Here is a 27,578-nt window from a genome sequence, read left to right as displayed (position 1 = left end):
TAAAATTGTCGAGGCATGTGGACTTGCCTGGGCAATCACCGTTTCATCAATATCAATTGGGGTATTTTTGTTGGATGTATCTTTCTGAACATGTGTTTGTTCTGCTAGTTGAGTTCTCTCGTAGGATGTGCAGGGGTTTGAGTTAGATTTCGTTCACTCCGGGTGGTGATTACCTTACATTGCTCGTGACCTAATCCTTTTGCGACCTGAATATCATTAGGTAATTCACCTAGTGGTCTTGTGTTCAAAATCTAGGAAAATTGTCCAGCCTGCGTCTATAAGAATTTCAAATTTTCCTATTGGTTCTGCAGTCTCATCTTAGTCCTGCTAATGAAAGTGTCAATCATTTTCATGAAACTATGATTATCAAACATGTAAGATTCAGTTTTAACATAAAATAGTTTAGAGTATTTTCCAAAGAACTAGATGGTGTTTATTGTTGCTGTGGCATCTTTTGCCTTGACATGTTCTATTGGAATCTTGATGCTTGTGTATTCTGATTATTCTAATAGAGGGAATTGTTCGAGTTACTCCATGAAAAATTAGGGTGCTTCCTCTAGGCTGGAGTGTATGTGTTGGACATCACATTGTTATTCTGACTGTAGTTTCCAACATAAAAGTTAGATTATGGGTTCTGTAGATACTCAAAAGAATCAGGGTTATCGTTACATAACTCACAAAAGGAATTTACTACCTTGATCTCCTATGTAGTGTTTGGTCACTACTTATTCTCAATCAAGTTGGTTTATCACGACATTACGCATGACTCCTCATCGTTTTGTAGTTGGGAATTGATAATCATTCTTGGCAAGACGATTCATAGTCTCCATTGCTTCCTCGGGTGACTTGTCGAGGAGTATGCCATTCACCGAGGCATCTAGCATTATTCTAGTTGGTGTATTCATTAAATTTTAAAACATCACCACTTGCTTCGATACCGAGAATCTGTGCTTGGGACATTTACATACAAGCTCCCTATATCGCTCACATGCCTCGTACATGGATTCATCATCTGCCTGCTGAAAAGAAGTAATATCGTTACGTAATTTGTCAGTCATATTTGTATAACTAAATCTAGCAAGGAAATCACGTAATACATCCATCCAATATTCTAGAGATCCGGATAGGATACTATTCTACCATGATTTTTTCTTATCCCTCAGTGAATAGGGGAGTAATTTCATCCTTAGGACATCCTCATGGACTCCTTGTTGCTTGAATGATTTGTAAATTTTCAGGAATGATTTGAGATGTTGTCTGGCATCTTTTGTTGTTGATCCACCAAATTGACCAATTGTGTTGATTATATTGAACATTACTGGTTTCAATTTGAAGTAGGTGGCTTCTATTTCAGGTGTGACAACCTCAATTAATCTCGAATGAGTTTGTTCCTTACTTGAACAGGTCTATCTACTAAAGCTCCTCCTCCTCTTGCTTTGGATATATGGTTGCCAATAGCATTAGGGTCACCAATTGGATCAACGAGTTGGTATCCCATTGTTGTTCGTTGCTCGTATATTTTTCTATGAAAATCTCACTCGATTTCAGGTTCAAATAGATATTATGGTGATGTTGGTCTTGACCTGGTCATACACAAATGCAAAACCACACATTATAAGCTCTTTGAATCTAAAAAGAAAAAGAAAAATATTAATAATTAAGGTGCAAGAAATAAAAATCAAAGTCGTTATTGCCAATCCCCCACAATGGCGCCAAAAAAATTGTTTTGTGATTTGAGTGCTTCACAATTGGTACAAGTATACATGTCACAAGTTATAATATAGAATAGATATCGTATCCACAAGGATGGGTGTAACTCTATGTTCTAACTCCTTGCACTGTAAAAAGAATAAATTGGTGATAGTATAAGTTTGAATTAACGAGTAAAATAAAAAATGCAAGTAAATAAAAGAAGATTTTGATCGAATAAGAGAGCAGGCTGGGTTATCGTGAGTTGTAGTGTGATGGTTATATGAATAGTCTGAGCAATTTACCAAGGCAACTTGATTGGCTTGACAACTGAAAATGATTCAATTGTAGTAGCAACTGGATTCCTCCCATCAAAGCTCTGCGAAGCGTTCTTCAATGCCTTCTTGTTATCCCTAAACTGAAGAACTGGTCAATTATGCATGCCTTGGTGATACATCTCTACGTTAACCATGAGTGAACAGTAATTGATCTTGCGCTTCTTTTAACCGTTGAAATCTGAATCTTATCCCCAAGATGGATTAACCTTCACCAACGTTCGTTAGAATGAAGATCATGCTCATTTGTTTCTTGAATCTAACTATCCCGATATTAGATAAATGCATAATTCTTGACATCCTCTCCCAATTCACTCAAAATCAAATTAAGAACATAAAAACCCAATAACCTAAGCCAATTTATTTAGTTCATGGTTGGATGCAAAAGAAACACAAGATAAAAATTTCTAAACATGAATCAAATAGAAATAAGGAAGAAGATGTGTGATCTGCTATTAGTTTTTCTCTCTCGTCGGCCACCCCTTGCAATTTATGATTTTTTGGTTTTTTATAGGATATTATTAGGTCGAATTAGTTATTGATGAAGATGAGTTTTAGTTGGAATAAAAGAGAGAATGAATCTCTTTTATCTTTATCTTAAAACTCCTTGTAAATCTAACTTCCTTATCTCATTCAAACTCTACGTGGATTTTCAGATTTTTGGGACTTATCCTTTGCTTTTCGTGTTTATCTTGAATGAGGTGGATTTATCCAGTCAACATCAACAATCGGCTCGGCAAACCCTTCAGAAATCAGCTTCCAATGCCACGACAATTCCTTCTTGATAAGGTAAACCCTAATCTGCACAAATTAACACAGACTAGCAGTGTCTTTTCCATAACAACCAACCAAAATGTAATATCAACTTAACGGTGAAGGAAACTATGAAATCATGCATAAATAACTAATAATGAAAATAAATTGAACCTAAATCTAGCAATAATTATGGATAAAAGGGTAGAAAATATAATACTTTTATACACATGCCATTGATCATCTATTTGTTTTATCATGGGAGACAGACGACCAAAGATCTTGAGCATCTAATGAGTGACCGAAAATTTGTCTTATGGAAATTCTATAGCGATAACCTCAACTGTTTCTGATTTCAAGATCAAACTCAAAGAGTATTTTATCTTCAATTTATATTCTTTTAGTTTTTTTTAAAGAAAATTAATTTCTTCCTTTTATTTTTCTCAGGTTCGCTTTCATCTCATATGTTTATTTCGGATAACAATCTTAAGATACTTTTCATTTTCTACCTTTCTTAATCCGAGATGATTTATAATTGTGGAAAAATGAGATGGCAAACAAATTTGTTTCGGGATTAATCCTACTGTATTAACGGGTTTGATAAAATATTAAAGTGGACAAATTTATGTAACAGAAATTGTCGTGGAAGTAATTTTGGTTACTGATTTTGTTTCATAATGTCGATTCTGTTTGATAACAAAATAAAAAATAAATGGGAAATAATTTTCTATTTATTGGAATCTTTGATTTATGTTTGAAATCAATTGAGATTTTAATTTTGTCGTCGAACAAAATTGTTTGATTACTATTAATAATAGAAATCATTTGAAAGTAATGACTTTGTTACTGATTTAGTTTCTAACTAAATATTATTGGTAGAATAAACCAGAATTTATTTTTGGTTTATTGTTGGAATTATTATTAATTCTAATTTTATATGTTAAAGGACATAATGATTTTTGGTGGCCATGAGCCACAACAAGAAGCTTGTAAAATTCTAAATATAGAATTTCAAAATGTAATAACATAAGATGTTATTTTATTTGGTCATGGAGAATTTAACCAAATGTGGTGATGAATATGTTGAACCATTCGGTGAATTTTGTTCACAACATAGTACTATTCATGAAGTAACACCACCATATTCTTCTAAATCAAATAGAGTAGTTAAGCGGAAAAAACAACCTCTAAAAGGAATGATGAATGCCTTGTTAGGCAATTTTGGGTTACAACAGAACATGTGGGGAAGCTATTCTTTCAGCTAATTACCTTTTAAATACCCCCGAAAGAAAAAGACAAGACACCATATGAATCATGGAAAGGTCAGAAACCTTCCTAGAATAGGAGTATCTTGCCAAGGTAAGGGCCCCATTACTAAAGCAAATTAAAATAGGTCATAAAACATTGGATTGCTTTTTCATTGGTTATGTAGAATATAACAATGCACATCAATTTCTTGTGTATGAATCAAAGAATCCTGAGATTCACAAGAATACGATAATGTAATCAAAGAATGCATCATTCTTTGAAAATATTTTTCCTTTATAAATCAAAGTAAGTTGATCAAATTTTAATAAAACGAAATTTAGATACTAACAATGAGGATAATATGGCTGATCAACAAGAGACTGAAACTAAAATAGAGCCAAGAAGGAGTAAACAAGAAAGGGTTGAAAAATCCTTTGGACTAGATTTTCTAACCTTTATGTTGGAGGATGAGCCTCAAACGTATAGTAAAGCTATATGTTCCTCTGAAGGCACCTTATGGAAGGAATCCATTAAGAGTGAAATAGATTCCATCATGTAAGTAGATGGAACAATTTATAAGTACAAGGCTATACTGCTAATAAAAGGATACTTACAAAAGAAATGACTTGACTACTTTGATACATACTTTTCTGTATCAAGTATAGAACCTATAAAAATGATACTCACAATTGCCGCTTTACGAAATCTAAAAGTACATCAAATGGATGTTAAAATAGCTTTCCTAAAGGAGGTCCTTGAAGAAGAAATATATATGAAACAACCAACTTCAAGATAAACGAGTGTGACAAGTGTGTATATGTCAAAACTACAAACTTTGGATATGTTATTCTATTCTTGTATGTTGATGACATACTCATTATTGGAAGTAACAATGAAATAGTAAAACGTGTTAAAGATATGTTAAATTCAAGATTTGAGGCCAATATAATTCTAGGCATCCAAATTAAAATGTCATTTGAAAACCTCATACTACCACACTACCACAACTACACTATGTAGACAAGTTCATTAAGAAATTTAACAAGAATGATTCTGGTATAGTCATAACTCCAATAGACTTTTGTTCACATTTGTCTAAGAATCAAGGTGGAAGTTTTCACCATGTGGAATATGTAAGGGTCATAAGTAGCCTAATGTATCTTATGAGTTGTATGAGACCAGACATCATTTTTGTTGTTACCAGTCTAAGCATATTCACGAGAAATCAAAGTGAAAATCACTGGAAAATGATAACAAGGATACTAAGATATTTTGATATACTCAGGATTATGGGTTGCATTATTCCAGAGATCATGTTATCTTAGAATAATAGTCCAATGCTAGTTGGATATATGATATTTAATAAACCAAAGGTACAAATAGATATGTATTCACTTTAGGAGGAAGATTTGTGTCTTGAAAATCCTCAAGACAAACAATTATAACTAGATTCACAATGGAATATGAGTTTGTTGCTCCAGAAAAATTTGGAGAATAAGAAGAATTACTTCATAACTTTCTTAAGTATATTCAAGAATTACGCCCACAATATGTATATAATATGACAACAAAGCAACAATTGCTAGAACACATAATTTCATATATAGTGGTAAATCGAGACATATGTGTCCACAACACGATACCATTAGATTATTGATCTCAAATGAAGTTATCTCTAATGATTTTGTAAGATCAAAGGATAATATCGTGGACCCGCTAACCAAAGCGTTAAATCGAGATCAAGTTAAGAAAACATCTAAAGGAATTAGACTAAAGCCCATAAAATTTAAAGGTGTTATGTAAAGAAAAACCCTACCTTGTTGATTGGAGATCCCCAAGATCTAGGTTCAAAGGGACAACCTAATTGCATAACCTGTGTACAATCATTATAGGGGTTTTCTAATCCCAAGTTCGTTTATATGATGTAAATAGTGATCAAAGTGGTATAAGCTAAGCAAAAGCTTTTAATGACCATTGTGTGTTTCGGTGAGCTGAGCAACATAAGTCACCTATGTGAGAGTAAAGTGGGACCACTTCAAGGAGACTATTGGGCATAGTTCTTTCAAACTCTTTTAGAACCAAGCAATGTCCATGGCATTAAGGACATGCCCATGAAAACTAAATTATTATCAAATGGGTAGTTATGTAAAGTATATCATCGTTTACACAAACGACATAATAGTTCAAGGACATGCATATACTGTTTAGCCAGTAAAGTAAATATATTATCAAAAGGGAAGGTTCAAAGGAGGACATCTACCTATCCTATGCAACTATTGATTGTAGAGGCTATCACCACACCAAATCAAAATGTTTTTCATAAAATCATCAATTTCATTCATATTCCTTTAAATATTATAAATTAAAATATATTATTTAATTTGAATATTAGTAGGATAATTATTCTTTTGAATATGTCAAATTAAATAGGTATTTATTATATTTTTAACTTTGAATATTAAAAGATAATTATATACTTTTGAATATTTTAAATCAACATAATATCTATTTAAGTTTGAATAGTAAAAAGAGTTATATCTTTTTGAATATTTTAAATTAAAATAAATTTATTATCTTTTTAAATTTTAATATTAAAGATATTGAAAAGATATTTATATCTTTTTAAATATTTCAAATTAAAAGATAATTAAAAAGAAATCGTAATTTAGAGTTTGAATATAAATGATAAGACTATTTTTAGTAAATTCTCCTTTGAGAATTCCCTAATAGAGTGTTAACCTTCTAGGTTAAACACATCTCAGAATTCAAGAAATTATTTTTTAAAAAAAACATTCTCTCTTTCTTAGTTTTTCGGTGATAGTTTAAGGCAAGGATATTTAGTGATATCGAAAGTTTGTGCAACTGTTCGTTGATCATCTAGATATCCTGGGAGAGAGACAACCAAAGACCTTGAGCACCTAAGGAGTGGTCGAAAACTTGTCTTAAGGAAATTGTATAGCGACAGACCTCAACTGTCACTACAAGGAAATGAACCTTTAGGGACATCGCAAATGATCACTAAAAATATTAAATTTATGCACTAAAATGCACAGTGAAAATTTTTTTATGTCGTCAGTAATAACTCCATCACTATTGTATCAGTAACAATTGTTCTAATAATTGTCACAATTGTTAATTTTTTGTGACCATATATTCGCCGCTACTATCAATAGAAATTGTGATGAATTTGTTCGACATTGAAAATATATTTTGTAACATGAATGTTGTCACACTAAGTACTTTTTAGTGACCAAATGTTCGACACTAGTTTCAATAAAAATTGTGATGAATTTGTTTGAAACTAAAAATCTATTTTTTTAGTGACCAAATGTTCAACACTGTTGTCAATAGAAATTATGATGAATTTATTTGACACAAAAAATATATTTTATAACCACAAATGTTGTCACAATAAGAATTTTTCAATGACCTGATGTTTGACACTATTATCAATAGAAAATATAATGAATTTATTTGACATTGAAAATATATTTATGGCCATAAATATTGTCACATTGAGAATTTTAGCGACCAAACGTTGGACACTATAATTAGAAATTGTGATAATTTTTTATCACTCAAAATATTTAACACTATAATATTATCAATTGTGGTAAATTAAATAATCGTAATGATTCTTTGAATTATGATCATTTTTTGACAATAAAAATTAAAGTCATAGAAAAATATTATCATAATAATTATTTTATTGTGATGAATACATCGTCTCTAAATACAATATGATAAAATTATATCTAAAAAAAAGTAAGTCAACTAAAATACAAATAATGTTAAAACATAAAAATATAATATCTAAAATAAACTCTAAAAAACCAAATAGTTTCATAACTATAATAGAAGCTTAGTGCTCCATACCAAAGTTCACTCAATATTTTCATGTAAAAATAGCAATAAGTGAAAAAATTAATTAATATAAAAGTCCTAATTTTTACGAGATTAAAATAACATAATAGTAATGGTAACCAGAACCTACTCTCATTCAGCCATCATCAAAGCATTTAAATGAATAAATACAAACTACATCCTACACTGAACATGGTTCAGTTCATCTATGTTTTCACTTTTATAGTTTACTGCAATTTTTACAATTAACTTCGACTAGATATCTTATAGGGTATGTCAGATTCAAATATCAACGAGTGTACTCTTTTATCTAATATTTTAATATAAATTATAAATAATTACACATTTTAAAAGTGATAAAAATAATTTTCGTCACAAATAATCTATTTTTTGTGATAAAATTTATAAATGTCACAATTAAATGGTCGCTAAACATATTATTTCTTGTAGTGTGTTTTCGATCTCAAGATCAAAATCAAAGAGTATTTTATCTTCCATTTATACTCTTTTATTTTTCAAAGAAATTTAATTTCTTCCTTTTATTTTTTTCAGGTTCGATTTCGTCTTGGATTGTTATTTTGGATAACATAATTTAATGTTTCTAAGCATAATAAACAACAATATAAAGTGAAATATTAAAATTGTGAAACCTAGCAATAAGAATGAAGAGAGATAGAGCATATGGCGTATGTAGAGGAGTTGAAGGTGAGGGGAATTTTGTGTTAGCAGTATCGGAGGCAAGGTTTTATATTATGGTTTTATTTTAGGAGATGAATTTTTAAAACTTTAGAAAGAAGAAAATTTATAAATTTATAAAAGATAAAAAATATGTTATCAATAAAAGATACAAAAAATATCTAAAATATATAATAATTTAAATTTTTAAGGAATACTTCCTCTATTCACGCAATTAAGATTTTTATGAAATAAATTTTGAAATAATATAAAAATAAATTTATGATGCAAATTACAAAAGAAGAAAAAAGAAATTGAGGATTTGATTAACTTTGTCGCTTTAAAAAGGTCAGCTCTCAGCTATCATCTTGTGTAGATGCAATTGAAATAGACGACGTGAGAAATCAGGAAAAGTAGTATTCAGTTCATCCGCACCCATGTGGTATGGGGGAGAGGTCAGGGAAAACAGCGAGTGGCAGAGACAAGCACTGAAAAGAGGAGGAAGTAACCAACAACTTATTGGTCTATGATTGTTTGAAAAATATTCTTGGTTTGAAATTTTCAGTTAAAAGTTTATAATTTGAAATGTAAAAATATTTTTAAAACAATTATTTTCAGTTAAAAGTTTATGACTGAAATATGATTATTGATTCAAATTAAAAAACTGAAGAAAATGTATTTTGTGTTGAAAAAGCTTGTTGGTATAACTTGTTTGGAGTAGGGATGGGCATGGGTCAGATTTTTGGTCCATCCGACCCGACCCGAGAACAAAAAATCCTCCACCCGAGACCCGACCCGACCAAAACAAGATTTCACCCGACCCGATATATAACTTAAAAACCCGACCCGAAATAATAAAAAATATTATTTTTATTTAATAAAAAAATAGTGACTTAATTGAAAAATAATATATAGAGGGATAATATTGTAATTATTCATAAATATATAAGGTAAAATTATATTTTTTTCGGGTTAGGTCGAGTATTTTTCACCCTAAACCCGAACCCGACCAGAACATCACAATTAAAAAACCCTATCCGATCGGGTCGGGACCCGTCGGGTTCGGATCCCATGCCCATCCCTAGTTTGGAGAAGTATTCTCAAATGAAGCTTTAGTAGGACTAGACACTAGATTTCTTTAAATAAAGTTAAAAGTTCGAATATTAATATTTACGAATGAAGTAAACTGAGTTTGAAAGGTTGTCTCAATAATATCCCTTTGTAAAACTCAATTCAAAATAGTTGATTAATAATCGAGTATATACGATCAACGACCGAACATAGTCGGGACATGTGGGCGCCATGATCTCCCAAAAATTGAAAATTTAAATTTTAAACCCTTAAAATTTTCAAAAATTTAATTTGGCCCCCACAAAATTATTAGAAATTCACATCAAGCTTTAAATTTTTTAAATGATCTTAATTAAAACTCTCTCATAATTTTAAAATATCTCATTAAACCTTTCAAATTTTTTAAAAATTTTAGCTTGACCCTAGTTTTTCTAAATGTAAATTGTACTCTTCAAAAAAAATTTAAAAAACAAATTTAAACTTTTAATATTTTTAAAGTTTTAAGTTGATCCTCTCAAATTCTGTTACTAAGTTTTGCCATTGTATAGAGGGGTAAAAACACATGGGCATGGGCAATTGGATTCGAACTTCCCAAATGTATACCCCACCCCCATCACGCACACCACAAAAGTCTAAGCAACGGGTACAAACGCATCATGTTTTAACTCTAATTTTTTGTCTATAGATTCGTAAATAATTCCAATTTGATTTTCCGGTAAAGTAATCTTTTTGTTACTTTAATTTTATCAATTTAGTTATCATAACATTTAAAATTTTATTATATCTCATTTTGACCCTTAAACTTTTGTTTTGTCAAATCGACTTAAATATGACGGAACAATAAGACACCGTTAAATTGACATAAACTACTTTGTCCTTATAGAAATGCGTATAATTTTTTATCTTCTGTCACATCATCAGAAAATATTATATATTGGAAAATAATTACAGCATCTCAAATTTGATTCACATGATCCAATTAAAGTGTCATATTCGCTCACCAAAGCGCATTCGATCCATCCAATCTTTAAAATAAATAATTATTTATTAGTCGACTTTTATTAGTGTCGGAATCGTCTTTCGAGTGGTCTGAAATTGAGTTTCGACTTGAATGAAATGTGTTAGAGTCGTCACCGACCATTTATTTTAAGAACAAATGGGTTGATCAGATACCTCGATTTCTTACCTGATTTACGTCTTACTAAATATGTGTCGGATTCGGGAGTCGGTTACAGTTAAGGAAGGGTTAGCACCATTGAACTGCCCTTTCGGTACTAATAATTTTCAGTTGTCTTAATTAATAAATTGATAAGTTAAAATAAAAAGATAAAATGTGATTCAAATCACTTACCTCCGATTGATTAAAAAAAGTCAAAAAAATGTTAGGTTTGTAAAAAAACATGCTCAATCTAAAAAGAAAAAATAAAGGTTGAATTATAATGTTTTAAGTAAGAAATATGCATGCTAAGGAATTATCATAAATAAAAAAATAAAGTGCTCACATTAAAAACACACAACAGATAAAATAAGGCAAGAAAAAAATCTATTAAATTATAACAGTAAAACACTAATTGCAAAATTTAAGCAAAAAGAAAAAATAATAAAAAAACAATATATAAAAAATGAAAATAAAAAAATAAAAATCTTAAAGAGGTAACTAAATAAAAAATGACTGAAGGTCAAGGAAAAAATAAAATATAAAGAAAATAAGATAAAGAAAATAATAAAGATAAAAAATAAAGAAAATAAAATAAAGAAAAAATAAAATAAATAAAATAAAGATAAATAAAATAAAAAATAAAATAAAATAAAATAAAATAAAGAAAATATAATAAAGAAAATAAAAATAAATAAATAAAATAAAGAGACAAAAAAGAAAAAGAAAATAATAGTAAAAATAATATACATATATAATAAATAAATAATTAAAAATAAGAATAAAAATAAGAAATTAAAACATGAATGGACCAAATTGAAAGAAAAACAAGTTGAGTGTTAAATTTCAAAGTGAGATCAAGATGTAAATTCAATTTAGGGGTCAAAATGAGCCTTTAAAAACAACGAGGGATCGAAATGGAAATTATCCCTTTTTTATTTGAAAACACCGCTCGGGTCATCGGGTCGGTCCAACGGGTCAGTATAAAACCCAAAACCCCCAACTTCATTTTCATTTTCATTTTCATTTTCAAAATCGAAACATCTTCCCCCTTTTAGTTTTTTCTCTCAACTTGTTCATCAAGTTGAAGAACACGACCGGGGTTTAAGCGTGAACACAGTTCCCAGCCAGCAGTTGCCTCGTCGGCCGTCGTTGATCGGTGTCGGCCGCCGTTCATCGGTTGCAAAAATTTTACTTTTTTTTTAATTTTCGAAAGTTTGTCATACCCTCATCTTAAAAACACAAATTTTTTTTTTTTTTGAAAACTAGCCTCGTGGAGGGCTAGATCTAAGAAAGAAGATCTCGAAAATGCCCTCCCCCGTTCATCGACACAACCATCTTTTGAGTTTTTCGGGGTCAAAACGAAGGGGAAAATAAACAGAGTACCCACATGCAAGCCAAAGACCATTGAGCAAAGGTAAAAAAATAGTACCTTTTATTTATTTTCATTTCGAAAAAGTCTTGTATTTCTTTCTGCCGATTTCCTTATGTGATTTTTCGTGTATTTCCAATGTCCCTTCTCAGTTTACATGTGTGCATATATATAGCTAAAAAAACCTATTTTTACTACTCGAACTAAAACTTGTTTGTTTGTTGCTTTTATGTCCCACACATCCATGACGTTGTGTTTGTTGCTGAGAAAAGTGGCGGTTGACCGAGTTGTGGCTGGGATGAAGGAGATGCGGCACTGATGGAGTTTGGCTAGGGTTCGAAGAAAACCCTAAGTACTTTGGGGGTAGGTTCGGGTCTGAACCGGTTCGAGTTGCTGGGTATTGGGTTACCCACTGTTTGGGCCACTGTTGTAATGATTTTGAGTCTGAAAAGAAGAAAGGAAAAAACATGTATTATTTTAAGTAAAATAATATATATATATATATATATATATATATAATATGTATGAATGAAAATTAGTGTCCACAGCTGCCCCTCTTTGCCCATAGTCGTGTAACTAGAATAGGGAAAAGATTATAAGACACAATTTTCTTCTATGAGTGTATCCCTGAGTTTAACATCGAATATCCTCCGTCGTAGAGTTGAAATCCAATGTTATGATTGGTTTGTCAATTTGGACTAAATCACGAAATGACTCCCTCGCTGTGAGGTTAAGTTGAACTGGAAAATTCTGAGCACGATATCATTCGTCGTGAAGTTGAAATCGAACTCAAAACTTTGGCAAGTAGCCCCTGAATCGTCTTCTAGCTCAAGATACTTCATCGTGAAGCTGAAACTTGACCTAAAGACTTCGGTGTTGCTGTGTTACAGATGACCCCTTTGTCGTGAAGTTAGGTCAATCTTTTGGTTATGATATCCTTCGTTGTGAAGTTGAAATCGTAGGAAAATCGGAAAGTGGCTTCTTGTTTCCATTCTTGACCTTGGTCTTCTTTTTTACTTAAAGACCTTGGTGTGAAAATTTGACCGAAAAGTAGTTCCTTGCTGCTACCTTATGGTGAGTAGTTCCTCGAGCTGAATGATATCGAACTCGACAGTGTTTGTTGACAGATAACTCTTCTCGCCTTTAAGTTATGATGTACTTGGCTGGGGTATAAACCCCTGATGTTGCAGATGACTTTAAGTTGATCCGTTGGGCACGATTTCTTTCGTTGTGAAGTATAAATTTTGGATGTCTCATTCGTTGTGAAGTTGAGCTTTGAATTAGATATCCTTCGTATTGAAGTTGAAATCCAATCTAGAGTTGTATTGCTTCACCAAATTGGCTTTGAGTTGGATATCCTTCGTTGTGAAGTTGAAATCCAATTTCTAGTAAATTGTGTCGCTTCGAGTCCAATATCCTTCGCTGCAAAGTTCAAATTGACTCTAGCATGAATCTGTAAAATTATACACTTGTGATGCTATGGATGCAATGCTCCTATGTGTGCCTAACATGCATATGCGAAATATGTTATTTTGGGCTCTAGAGAGAACTCTCGATCTCCGGTCTCCTGTCTTAGTGCCTATCCTGATTCTGGAATCTTGAATTTTTGATTCCCGATATTGAATTTTTCAAATGTTTAAATCTGATATGTAGATTTTATTTTTTATCCTTGATTCGGGAAATGCTTCTCAACCATCTCAAGTGTAGTGCATTAGCCTTGATCGACTTTCGAGTACCTGTACTTTTCAAAAATATTTGGTATAGTAATATGCAATCATCTTTTCAGAAGTGAATAAATAATTAGGTTTAAATTTAACCCAAGATGCTTAGAAAGAATTGATTTAGAGAAATGATCGTCTTTATTCATATAGGGAAAAAAGAACAAACAATACATGACAAATATTCTGGAAATAAATACATAAATGAAGTGTGAATGAATGTATTAGATCTCAATAATGCGGGAACTCTTGTACTGATAAGCCGTTAGGTGACCTTGAACGCAACCTTTGTCAAGGGATCTTCGAAGATGCAATAATGTTTAGGAGAGTGCAACCTTTCTCCGACTCGTTAAATATATAGAAGATTTGGACGCTGTGATGCTTCACTGTCTGGATTAGGGACCTTTCTTGAATCAATATCCAAACGCCCTTTCGGGTTTTCAATTTGGACTCATCCTTGGTTTCAAGACGCCCTTTGCGGGTTTTCATCTTGAACCCACCTAATTTTTTTTCTTTTTTTCACTTTTTCTTTTCTTTTTCTTTTTCTTTTCTTTTCTTTTCAATTTAGGGTGCCTTTTCGGGTTTTTACCCTAAATGTTTTTATTTTTTCTTTTTCTTTTTCTTCTTCTACTTAGGACGCCCTCTCGGGTTTTCATCCTAAGCGAATTATTTTTTGACTGCGTCTGAATTGACGGGATTTGGCAGTTCCGACCCTTCCATTTCAGCCAGGATAAGTGCTCCTCCAGATAAGGTCTTTTTCACGACATAAGGTCCCTCCCAATTTGGCATCCATTTTCCTCTGAAGTCTTTATGAATTGGCCAAATTCTTTTTAGCACAAGATCTCCTTCACGAAATACTCTTGGGCGCACCTTCTTATCATGTGCTCGAATCAGTCGTTTCTGATAGATTTTACCATGATGAATGGCTTTCAATCTCTTTTCATCTATCAGGTTCAGCTGATTGTATCGGGATTGCACCCATTCTGCATCATCCAGTTGGACTTTTGGCAAGACCCGGAGTGACGAAATTTCTACATCAATGGGTAGCACTGCTTCCATCCCATATGCCAATGAAAACAGAGTTGCCCCAGTTGAAGTTCGTACCGAGGTTCGGTAAGAAAACAAAGCAAAAAATAATTTCTCGTGCCAATCCTTGTAGGTCTCTTTGTTTTCTCCACTATCTTCTTGATGTTTTTGTTTGCTGCTTCTACTGCTCCGTTCATCTTTGGTCTATAAGCATTAGAGTTGTGATGCTTTATGTTGAATTGCTCACAAGCAATATCTATCATTTTGTTGTTCAAGTTTGTAGCATTATCGGTGATGATCCTTTCAGGTAAACCATATCGACATATGATATCTTTCATCAAAAACTTGTAAATAGTGGACTGAGTAACACTGGCGTATGACACAACTTCTACCCATTTGGTGAAGTAATCAATTGCCACAAGAATGAATCGGTGACAATTCGAAGCCTTCAGATGGATTTGCCCGATAACGTCCATGCCCCATATAGAGAACACCATGGTGATGTCATCGCATAAAGAGGTTGAGGTGGAACATTTATTTTATCCCCATAGATTTGACACTTATGACATCTTCTAGCGTAGTTGATGCAGCCACTTTCCATTGTGGACAAAAAATATCCGCATCTCATTATATTCCTTGACATCATATGTTCATTCGCATATGTTCCACATACTCCGTCATGTACCTCTTCCACTATCATCTTAGCCTCTTCTGCATCTACACACCTTAACAGGACTTGATCATGGCTTTTCTTGTATAGAACTTCCCCGTCAAGGACATATCCAGCTGCCATCCTTCTAATGGTTCTTTTGTCAGTTTCGATGGCTTCCTCTAGATAACTTCAATTCTTGATGTATTGCAGAATATCATGGTACCAGGGCTTAGTGTCTTTCACTTCCTCGATTTGGTAACAATGAGCCCGGTACTCATATGATTGTTTGTCAATTGGCATCATTTCAGACTCCTTGTCAGCCTTGAATGCGGCTGCTAAGGTAGCTAAAGCATCAACCATTTGATTTTCTTCTCTAGGCACATAGTGGAAGGTGATTTCATCGAATTCTTCGAGCAAATCCAATATTAGCTTCCGGTACTCCACCAGCTTTACATCCTTGGTTTTCCATTCTCCACGAAGCTGGTAGTTTACTAAGGCTGAATCTCCATATACTCATATTGTCTTTATATTTTGCCCCATTGTAGCTCGAATCCCCAAAACAAAAGCCTCATATTCTAGTATGTTGTTAGCGTAATCAAAAATTAGTCTGCTAGTGAATGGGTAATGATTCCCTTATGGGGAGACTAGTATGGCCCCGATGCCATATCCTAATGCCTTTGATGCACCATCGAAATGCATTCTCCAAGAAATGTCTGTGGAAGTTCTTACTTCTTCTAAGGATATGGCCATTAAGTCTTCATCTGGGAAGTCAAAGTCTAGCGGCTCGTAATTTTCATCAGTTCTGCTTGCCAAGAAATCCGATATGACACTTCCCTTTATGGCTTTCTGGCTTACATATTCGATGTCAAATTCAATAACAACATCTGCCATCGGGCTAACCTTCTAGAGAGAGTAGGCACGCTCATCATGTACTTTAGTGGATATAACATGGAAATCAGCCAAGTGGTGTGATATAACATGTATTGTCTGAGTCTTCGTGTAGCCCAGACTAAAGTACAAAAAACTTTTTCGATGAGAGGATATCTGACCTTACAATCGGTAAACTTCTTGCTCAAGTAGTAGATGACCCTTTCCTTCCTTCCGGACTCATCATGTTGACCCAGGAAACACCCCACTAAGTTCTCGAATATGGATAAATATAAGAATAGTGGTTTGCCCGAAATGGGGGACATCAAGATAGGAGTGTGAGATAAGAACTCATTTATCTTCTCGAATGCAATTTGGCAGCCACTACAAGAAAAAACCACTTTAATGGCGCGCATTGCGCGTCATCTATGGATGTGAATGACACATATTTTCCTGTCATTAAAGCCACCGACATGAATCTCAGATGACACGCAATTGTGTGTCATAAATCTATGTCGCGCATTTATGACACACATTTATGACGCGCATTTATGACATTCATTGAGCGTCATTGAAGCCCGCGTCATAAATTAAGATGACACACATTTGTGTGTCATAAATTTATGACACGCATGTATGACTTACATTGCGTGTCATTGAAGTACACGTCATTAAAAAAAGATGACACACATTCGTGTGTCATGATTGTATTTCATTAAATATTGTTATATATATATATATATATATATATATATTATAGATTGAAAAATAATCAAACTAAATCACATTTAATGCCTCATAATACTAAATATATATATATCATATTATATATAAGTAATCCATTTGCATACAATATATTCACATTAAGTTATAAACATAATACCCATCACCTATGGCTATTTGAAAACAAAAAACCAAGATTGTTCTCAGATTATCACAATAAGATACTAACAAAGTATAAGATCTTAGCACATTAATTTTACTAAAATGGTGTTAAACGATATGTGCATAGATCAACCTGAGTAAGGTCACCAGCAGTATAGTCTCGGAACAACATAGATCAATCTCTGGGTATATAGCAATTACAAGGAATACAACATTTCCAGCACCACGGCCAACCTGATTACCAAGGTCACATTAGTTCTATAATATATAGAAACCTTACATGAGAATTTAAGAACCTCAGACAAGAAGGGGAACTACTTAACACACATTATAAGAAACAATAAAGTCAAGTTCTACCATATATAGTGACCAACATTCAACAAGGTTTGCCACACCATTCACTTCAACAATAAGGGCATCTTGTATAAGATTGCCAGACCATTTAGAGGAATAAAATAAGAATTCATAGGGAAAGCAGAAATATTAGCACTATTCTCATTTACTCGAACTCAATTAAAACAAGTCCATTTCCAAATAACCTAGCATTAATAGAGAACTTATTATGGATTCAAACTCTGGAAAATAGTATTAATAGGCAATCTATTTATTTACCACAAAATAGATTTTGAACGGATAATATGTAAGTGAAAATATTAAGTGATTTACCTCCAAAATAAATTTTCTTCCGCTTCTCTGATTTAATAAAAAAAATTAGTTAAAAAAGGAAACATATAACCTTGAAGAATTAAAAAATCAAAAACAAAGAGAAGAAAATAGTTAGATTCGACTCACAGAGAAGTATTGATCCTATTAACAGATCTGAAACTAACCACTCCTCCATTTCCTTGGCTTGTAGATGCCATAATTCAGCCAGGTAAACTTTATAGAATCTAGTATTGGCTATCCACTAAATACTACGTAGTGCAGCTGTCCATCTTATCCAAGAATCTATCTTCCTAATGGATTCCCAAAGTTAAGAAGGAAGAAAACATTAAATATGAGAATGTAGAATGTTTATTATCATAGGTTTCGAGAAAAAATAACATATATGACTTACATTCAAGGTGAAGGATCAGAACAAAGAAACAAAAAGTGCTTTAAGAATATAGTTTCTTACATAACACCATAAAAAAATAAATTCCTCAAATAAAAATAACTACAACCTTCTAGGAGACATAAATTTAATTTTCTAAGCATTCAAGTAAACTATGATACTGAAAATACATGGGAATCAAATGTTAACAATTACTTCTTCATATAGCATACAAAATATATACTTTTGCAGAATACGAGCGTCAGAAAAAAGCAATGTAACAAGGAAACAATAGATTTTCAGTTAAGAAATAACCTGTCAAAAAGTCAACAGCTTAACTTCAAGTTCAAACTAGTGAGATCAGCTACATAAAATTTTCTCCCTTCGAACAGTTAAAATCCAATGTTAGATTCTCTAAAACATACCCAAATTCGTTGTCTGTTTAAATCTTATGCCAATTACCATACCTTTATAAATGAACTTTCTTTCTATTAAATCAAGGTTATCAGCGTGATCTATCAATAAAATAAATAAATAGGAACAAGTGGTATCAAAATTATTTCATAAACTTCGAAGCTGGGCCAGACCGGATGATGGTAATAAATAGTTTAGAAGGGGAAGAGGAAATAGGAAAAAATGCAAAGCTTAACGAAGTCTTTTTCTAAATTTGAATACTTAACAGAGAAATAACAACACTAAACAGTAAATACTTCGATCAAGCTTCAATAACAGAACAACATTCCAACAAAACTAAGAGTGAAGACATTCACTTGAGTGGAATAAACCTAGATGAATAAGTGGCACCAATACCAGGCCTTCCGTGCTTTACTGGCTTGTATGAGATTGAGAATTCAGCCAAATAGTGGATAATCATTTCTGGCTTGATTTCCACTTGATTGAAGGTATTTCCATTGTAAACACCGATGATACTACCAATCATTTCAGGAACTATAATCATGTTGCGGAGGTGCGTCCTAATCGGCTCGGGTTTCTCACCAGGTGGAGTGTCCCGATTCTATTTCAAGACAGCAGAATAGCATTCTCGATATAAGTTACTACCAAAAATTACTTGGATCATCATAAATAAAAATAGTTCAAGGGAAACTTTTATTATAAACAAGAAATCAGTTAAATATCCCAATGAATCATCAAAGCTACCTACTTCACTGGCAAAATTTGCAACAGAGATATGCTAAAATGACACTACACTAGCTAAAATAAGGGAAAAGGAGAAAGAAAGAAAATCATTTCATGATAGTTTTATGTATCGTGATATCACAAAAAACGATAGCTAGCTATTACAGCCATGAGCCCCTGACATCATAAGCTTCCCAACAAGGTTGCTAGTGAAACAGGGAACTATATTATGTATACAGATCAAGCGAACCAAGAAAGAGGGAACAACAAATGTACTGTAGAACTATATGGTTATCCGTTACCAAAGGGAGTCACAGAAAATCAGATCACCGGATGTGCAATATAAACAAAGTGGATATCGAAAACTACTACGAACAATAGACCACTAGGTATTGAATCTAGAAAGCATTTTGAAACCGTAGATGTTCATCAATACAATTTATCTATGTGTAGTCTAACATATGAAAGCAAATACACAACCAACAACAACACTATAAAGAACATTAGGAGAGACTACTCCAAAATCTTAGGCATTTTGCGTTTTCAATCTAAACACTAGTACATATGCAGATCCACACATTAAGAAAACACACATACACTCTAAAGTATCAGTTAATTCCTTATAGTTGAAAAAGAAGGAAAATAGAAGAATACTCATAGCCTTGCGTAATTTCTTGATCAGAGCCATTGGCTTCCTCTTCAAACCCATCTGAAACCTAAACTAGCAGAAATAAAATATCTAAATCTCAAAATCAACAGCCATTGAAGAATAAAAAAATAAAATAGAGAAAATAACGAGTGGTAACCTTCGACGAGCACGAGCAGGAAAGAGCTTGACGAGTTCATCATTGGACATATCCAAGAGAGCATCGAGATCGATACCTTTGAAACTGAACTTCTTGAACGTTCTCTTCTTTGGTACCCTTGGTACATCAACATCAATATCCACGTGCGCCTAAACAAGATTGAGAACAAAACATGGAAAAAGTACCATTGTTATGACAGTGTTTGGATCCCGAGAAACTTGAAAAATGGGGAAGCAAGCGGAGTGAACTTTGTTATCGAGGAGGAAGAAGCAGGAAAGGGTGAAAATAATGGGGGCAAATTAAAATACGACTTTTATAGATGACACATAATTAAAAGTGTACTTTGTGTTTTTGCAAATTTTTTGGATTATGACTATTAAATATGACACACATTATTGTAAGTTATAAATCGTTCATATTTTAAAAAACATGACATTTTTTTATGACACACCTATTTTGCAAGTCATAAATTAGCGTGTGTCATCGTTTGTATGTCATTAAAGGTATATTTTCTTGTAGTGAGTTCTCATCCCATGCTCCAGGGTTGTTCTTCCGGAGAAGGCGAAAGATTGGGTCACACTTGTCGATTAACTGAGATATGAACTGTGTTATGTAGTTCAATCTGCCTAGAAAACCTCAAACCTCCTTTTATGTTTGCGGGGGAGGAAGATTCTGGATAGCCTTAACTTTATCAGGATCAACCTTGATGCCTTTCTTGTTGACCATGAAGCCTAACAACTTCCCAGATATTACTCCGAATGTACACTTGCTAGGGTTCAGCCTCAGCTAGAACTTTCTTAATCTCTGGAAGAGCTTTCATAGATTCTTGACATGTTCATTCTCGGTTTGTGCCTTGAAAATCATGTCGTCGATATAAACCTTAATTTCTTTGTGTATCATGTCATGGAACAGGGTCACCATAGCTCTCTAATATGTTGCCCCAATATTCTTCAATCCGAAGGACATCACTTTATAGCAGAATATTCCCCATATTATGACGAACGTGGTATTTTCCATGTCTTCAAGATGCATCTTAATCTGGTTTTATCCTGAAAATTCGTCCATGAATGAGAAGAAGGCATTCCCAGCAGTATTATCCAACAAAGTGTCTATGTGTGGCAAAGGAAAGTTATCTTTGGGGCTTGCCTTGTTAAGGTCCCGGTAATCAACACACATGTGCACCTTCCTATCATTCTTCGGAACTGGCACTATGTTGGCCACCCACTTCGGATACTTGGCCACTTAAAGGAAACCAACATCGAATTACTTCTTAACCTCATCTTTAACCTTAAGGAGTATTTATGGTCGCATTCTCCTCAGCTTTTTTTGCACGAGTTTGTATTCTAGTTTGATAGGCAGTTTATGGACTATCATATCTATGTCTAGTCCCGGCATGTCTTGATACAACCATTCGAACACATCTCAATATTCTTGAAGTAAGATTATCAAGTTTTGTCTTGCTTTAGCAGAAAGAGATGTGACGATTTTAACCTCTTTTATCTCCTCTTTGGTGCCCAGATTCAAGATTTCGATCTTTTCCTCATGCAACAATATTTGTTTATCTTCTCTTTCTATCATTCTAAAAAATTCGGTAGGTAAGTTGCACTCCACTTCATTTTCATATTCATCAACTTCCCCAAGACAAATGGTCGATTCAAAATCTACCTCCGGATCAGGATCATCAATGTCTGCATTATCAGTATCTGGGGACTTGAAGAAAAAATAAAATGTGTATGCGTGAGAGAAAAATATACCACACAGAATAGCCGAAAATTAAGTTCGAAAGAGAATGAAATGGAGTACTGAAATGAAGAAAATAGAAAAAATGAATGAAATAAGAAAACTTGTTTGCCATGGAAGAAATTGCATCTTTTAATGAATTTAAAACAATACGTTTATTCACCCTTACAAAAGATCACCTATTGCCCTGGGTATAGGCAAATAGGTATAGTTTGAATATTACTCTGAAAGACATTGTAGATCACAGGCAGTTATTCTGTCGACCAGTTGCTAAGCACAGACCCAAGTGGCAGTGGGCGGATTCCTGATCTATCCGCACCTTTAGCATTTTCTGTGATTATGACATTGATACTCAGATCTTTCAGAGCCACTTCCAAATCTGATGAGGTGGTCTCAAACACATAATCACATGACTTAAATATATCGTACAAAGGTGTGAATACCATGGGTTCCCATTGAAATTCAGTTCCAATTAACCTGTCCATTCTTCTTTCCCAGTTCTTCTGAACTTCCTTCCCCTTTTGTTGCTGAGTGGGCTGAAAACCAAGCCCAAATTGATCGAATTTTGATATATAAAGGATGAGATCAATCATTCCTTGCAACAGTTTTCCAAATCCTCTTCCCGTCTTGGCATCTCTTCCCAAGGTCTGCTTTATTTCTATCTTGGTATACTTGGAGAGTCAGTGTTTAGAAATCTTTCTTCCTTCAGCCACGAATGTGGCATTCACAAATTCCAAGGAGCGGAATGAACATTCTACCGTCTCCTCGTCTACTTCGATGTATGGAGCGTCTGTGGTCACACTTGCCACAATATCCTCTTCGGCGTCAATAATCACCAAGGCTCCATCGATAACAAACTTAACATTTTGAGCAGCGTGGACGGTACTGCACCAGCTTGATGAACCCAAGGCCTTCCCAAAAGACAATTATAAGAAAGCATGATATCCATCACTAAGAACTCAACATTATAGGTGGCAAGTCCGATGGTTAACGTCACCTCAATGTTGCCAACTACCTCCCTCTTGGTCCTACCAAATGTTCGGACCACACTCTGATAGGTTCTCATATGAGAGGTATCTATTGACAACCTTTTCAATGTGACTAAAGGCATCACGTTCAGGGTTGAACCGTTTTCGATTAATACACTCAGTAAAGTGTGCCCCTTACAATGGGTGGTGATATGTAATACCTTTGTTTGGCCTTTCCCTCCATATGGAATCTCATCATCTGAAAATGAGATGAGATTACCAGCTTGAATATTGTTTACCAGTCAATTCATCTTGCTGACTGGTATATTTTGTGGTACGAACATCCGATTCAGGACTTTTAACAGTGCCTCCTGGTGTTCCTCCGAGTTCAAAAATAGTGTCAATATTGAAGTACGTGTCGGCAAGCTATGTAGCTATTCTACGATGTTATATTCACTGTGCTTCAAGAATTTAAGGAACTTTTTAGCTTATTCCTCCTTTCCGGGCTTGTTGATAGCCATCACATCTTCCATGAAGGGTTCAAATGGTCTCTGCCCCACTTTGCTATCATCTTCTCTTGAAGTGCTCACCTGACATTCATACTTCCATGGCACTTGTCGATTATCCTTGTAGTGAAGAGGTCGGGGTGCTGTGATCACCACCTTTTCTTGTGTCGTTGCTGCTGTCTTTGCTTTAGGGGTAATTATCAAAGGATTACCCCTACCATATCTTCTTTCGGATGACTCTTCTGTAACGCAAACATATGATTCCGAAGAATCTTGAACTTCTTCAAAAAATTCCAGCTCTTTTTTATCCATCATGAGATGGACCAAAGTTTTGAATTCTGGGCAATCTTGTATCTCATGCCCCTCTTCGTTGTGGTAACAATAGTGGTTACCATCTCCACTCTTTGTTGTATCTTCCTATGGTGCAAGAAGCCATGCCTTTACCATTTGGCTCCATACCCAAGCCAAAGGAGATTTTACTTCCTAAACATCAATTTTGATTCTCCTGCCCTTCTCGGTAATGACTACGTTAATCCCAGTCTCCTGATGATTAGGCAAGGGATTTTGTGCAATGTTTGGTGCTCCAGAGTTAAAGTGGATCCAATTCTTATTGCGCATTTGTTGTATAAGCCTCTTGAATGCGAGGTAATTTTCGATTGTGTGCCCTAGTACACCACCATGGTATTTGCATAGGGCATTCTCATCATACCATCTGGGTATGGGGGCTTCATTGGTTCCACAAGGTAAGGTGACACCACATGGGTGTCAAAGAGTTGTTGGTATAATTCTTTGTACGTCATGGGAATAGGATCGAAATGCTCATTCTCTCTTTCTTTCTTACGTTCCCTCTGATTTTGTTTAGAAGTACCTGACGGTACAACTGAAGTTGTTTTGGTGCTTGAGATGGTAATACCTTTGCTGGCATTGTAGGTGTTGATGTTTTTGACCTCTTTATCTTTGTTCTTCATAGGAGGTTTCTTGCTTGATTCCCCTCCCTCTATTTTTCCTTATTTTATGGCCAGCTCAATCATCTTTCCGACCATAACCAGGTCTGAAAAGCTTCCTAATATGATTGCGATTAGGTGCCCAAAATAAGGAGCCTTCAGGGTCTGTACAAAAAGCTTCATAGTTTCTTTTTCATCCAATGGTGGATGAACTTGCATAGCCAAATCCCTCTATCTCTGTGCGTACTGTCAGAAACTCTCGTTATGCTTCTTCTTCAAGCTTTGCAACAAAACTCAGTCTGGTCTCATATCATTAATGTGCTTGTAATGCTCCAAGAAGGACTTGGCTAAGTCTTTCCATGTCTTGATATGAGTTCGGTTAAGCTGATTGTACCACCGGATAGCTGAACTGGCCAGGCTATCCTGGAAGTTGTAGATCAGAAGCTGATCATTTCCCACATACCCTGTCATCTTCCGACATAACATAGTGATGTAGGCTGAGGAGCAACTATTTTCGTCGAATTTCTCGAACTCAGGGAATTTAAATTTTGGTGGAAGCACCAAATCCGGGACTAGGCTTAGCTCTAATGCATCCACCCCATAGTAATCATAGTCCCCTTTGACCACTTTCATTTGGTCTTCTAGTATCTTAATTTTCTCTTCCATCTTCTTTTCTTTGTCTTCCTCATCAAAATCTGGGATATGGTAATCATCCGGATGATTGGCAAGGTTAGTTGTAGAAGTTTGTATCTTTGCAACAAATGAGGCTTTCCCTTTTACCGTAGATAAGTCCCCTTGCAGTCCGGGTAAGATCTTGGGTGAGATAACCACTTATGGGGTTGGTGGTATAGTTACCCCCTCAGACGAACCTACCCCTGGGGCACTCGCTTGTTGTAAACCAGATAACTTAGCCATGATTTGATTGACCAAGGACTCTTGGCTCTTCGTGATGGTATCCAGGGTACCATGATTGTTCTGGGTTATCTTGTCTTACAGTTCTCTCTGTAATTGCAACATATTTTCCTCGAGTTGAGAGATTTTGGCCTCCATTTATCTTTTCTTCGTTCGGGTGTTCTACGGATGATGCGTGTCTAGAGCTTGTGGAGGTAAACTCAATGTTTGTTCTTTCTTCTGATGAGACATTATCTGTTATTTAATATGAATGAAAAAACATGGAAAATAGAAAAATAAACATGGAAAATAAAATGCAAATATAAGATGCATGATGTATGTAATTTAGAGGCATTGATCCAGAAACATGTCTGTTATTATAAATAATTCGTATTTAAACAAAAGTGTTTTATCTTTTAAGAGACAACAATAATCTAAAGATATATCTGGACTAAATCCTCTAAACCCCGAACAACTTCTAATAAGTTGACCAGTCTTCTTCCTTCATCTGTTACTGGTTGAATGCTTTGTCGAACCACTCCGGCTTCCCTTGCTAAGCCATGCAAATGACGAGCTTCCTTCTGTACTTGTTCCAGGAAATCACGGATGACTGCATCTCTAGCCTTCACCCTTTGCTAAGCTTGTTCCCAATAAAAAAACGCCACTTTACCCTCCATCAAAAGGTAATATCTAAAGCTCGCTTGCTTGTTTCTTAAATCTATCCACATTGGCTTCTAACTCAGCTATGGTTTTTTCATCCCATTCTTGTTGTTTCTACAGAGACTTTTCTAAATCAGCTATCTAGATTCTCGAACGCTTGTTCTGATGTTGGATGTCTATCAAACGTCTCTTAGTAGACTTTAGTTGTTCTTTCAGAGTCTCTATTTCATCGTGCCCTTCAAAATTCCTTTTCAAGCTACTGGCTTCCCCTTTCCAGTACTCAGAAGTCTTTTTCAGATTGGAGTTATTCTGGACTTGCTCTTGGTACCCCTTTCTCAAGTCATTGAACTCAAAACGGACTTTCTTCTGTTCCTTCTCCAGTTTGTCTGCCCAATCCTTCTTAGAATCGGCATCCAACTTCCATTGGTATCATTCAGCTTCAAGTTCCTTTACCCTCTGTTTGAGTTCATTCTTTATAGCTTCAAATTCTTCCTTTGTTATTTCCAGCTCAGAAGGGACAGTCTTGAGATGTTCTTCTATGGTCCGGGTGTCCTCACTATCTGACATTGGGATGTCATTTTTCCTTAGTCTTCGCCACTTCAAATAGTCCGGAGTAAGCATGTCCTTGGCAGCCACAACATCCATTCGGAATACCTTCTTTCATGACTCAGCTACTTCCTTTATCATTTTCTTGTAGTTATCGCCATGGCGTAAATTCTGATCCAGATAGTCCGTATGTTGTTGGGACAAACTGACGTGCCCCATACTGTCGAAGTACCAAAAGTGGAGAATTCCCAACTCCTCCCTAAAGTCCAAGTAGGGTCATAGTGTATGAATCCCAACACCGGAAGAGAATATCACTGTGGGTCAACCAAGGAGCTCTCCAGGTAATATCTCAATCCTGAAGATGTGTGAAGACTTTCATCCATTTTTTTAGGCGCCTTCATACCATTTCAGGGTGTTGAATTCTCCCAAAGGTGAATAAGTAGTGCTGAATCAATGGTAATCAATCTCGTTAGTCTTCCAGAAATGATTGTGAATCCAAACCTGAAGAAGCTGAGCACACCCAATGAACAATCCTCCACCAGTCTTTCTGCAGTGCTTGAGAGAGCGAAAGGTCTCAGCTAAAATTACTGGTACCGGGTTTACTCGCCTCGTGAGTTGTTTAAACAATTCCACCATAGTTGCATCAATGTATCCTAAAGTCATGGGGAATATAATCAAACCATACAACCCTAGTACGAAAAGGTCTATTACCTTCCAATCATCGGGATGGTTCTTTATTAGTTGCTTGATATGAAGCCAAGCAATTCCTTTCTCGCTGCCTTTATGTCGAGCACGGTCAGTTACCCATTTTTCATCAACCCCTGCAACCTTGGCTAGTCATTTCTTGAAAGGCTGACTTTTGATGTGTTTAATGTATGCCCACTCCAACCTGATGCTTTCAAAGTGTAGCAGTGTAGTATACTCTTCAATTGTGGGCACCATGTCCTCCTGGTTAAAGGTGAAAAAACTATACCCCAGGTTCCGGAATTGAACCAATGCTCTGATTAGGGGTTCATCAGTCTTGATATAAAGAAAG

At 34.6% G+C, this 27,578-nt stretch overlaps 1 long non-coding RNA gene and 1 other non-coding gene across 2 annotated transcripts; one reads left to right on the top strand and one right to left on the bottom strand.

Annotated features, from left to right (window-relative positions):
- Window positions 1–942: 942 nt before the first annotated feature.
- Window positions 943–1,049, top strand: LOC120211111. The gene has a single exon (XR_005524575.1). It is a non-coding gene; the product is annotated as a small nucleolar RNA R71 (small nucleolar RNA).
- Window positions 1,050–9,216: 8,167 nt separating this feature from the next.
- On the bottom strand, window positions 9,217–20,419 carry LOC120211056. The gene is made up of 3 exons (XR_005524564.1): window positions 20,288–20,419; window positions 20,079–20,197; window positions 9,217–9,228 (listed from the first exon to the last, which is right to left on the bottom strand). It is a non-coding gene; the product is annotated as an uncharacterized LOC120211056 (long non-coding RNA).
- Between the last annotated feature and the right edge of the window lie 7,159 nt (window positions 20,420–27,578).

Source organism: Hibiscus syriacus, unplaced genomic scaffold, assembly GCF_006381635.1.
Source record: "Hibiscus syriacus cultivar Baekdansim isolate YM2019G1 unplaced genomic scaffold, ASM638163v2 tig00109957_pilon, whole genome shotgun sequence".
Classification (NCBI taxonomy): domain Eukaryota; kingdom Viridiplantae; phylum Streptophyta; class Magnoliopsida; order Malvales; family Malvaceae; genus Hibiscus; species Hibiscus syriacus.
Note: the sequence above shows the minus strand (reverse complement) of the source record. Positions and strands in the feature narration are given on the sequence as shown.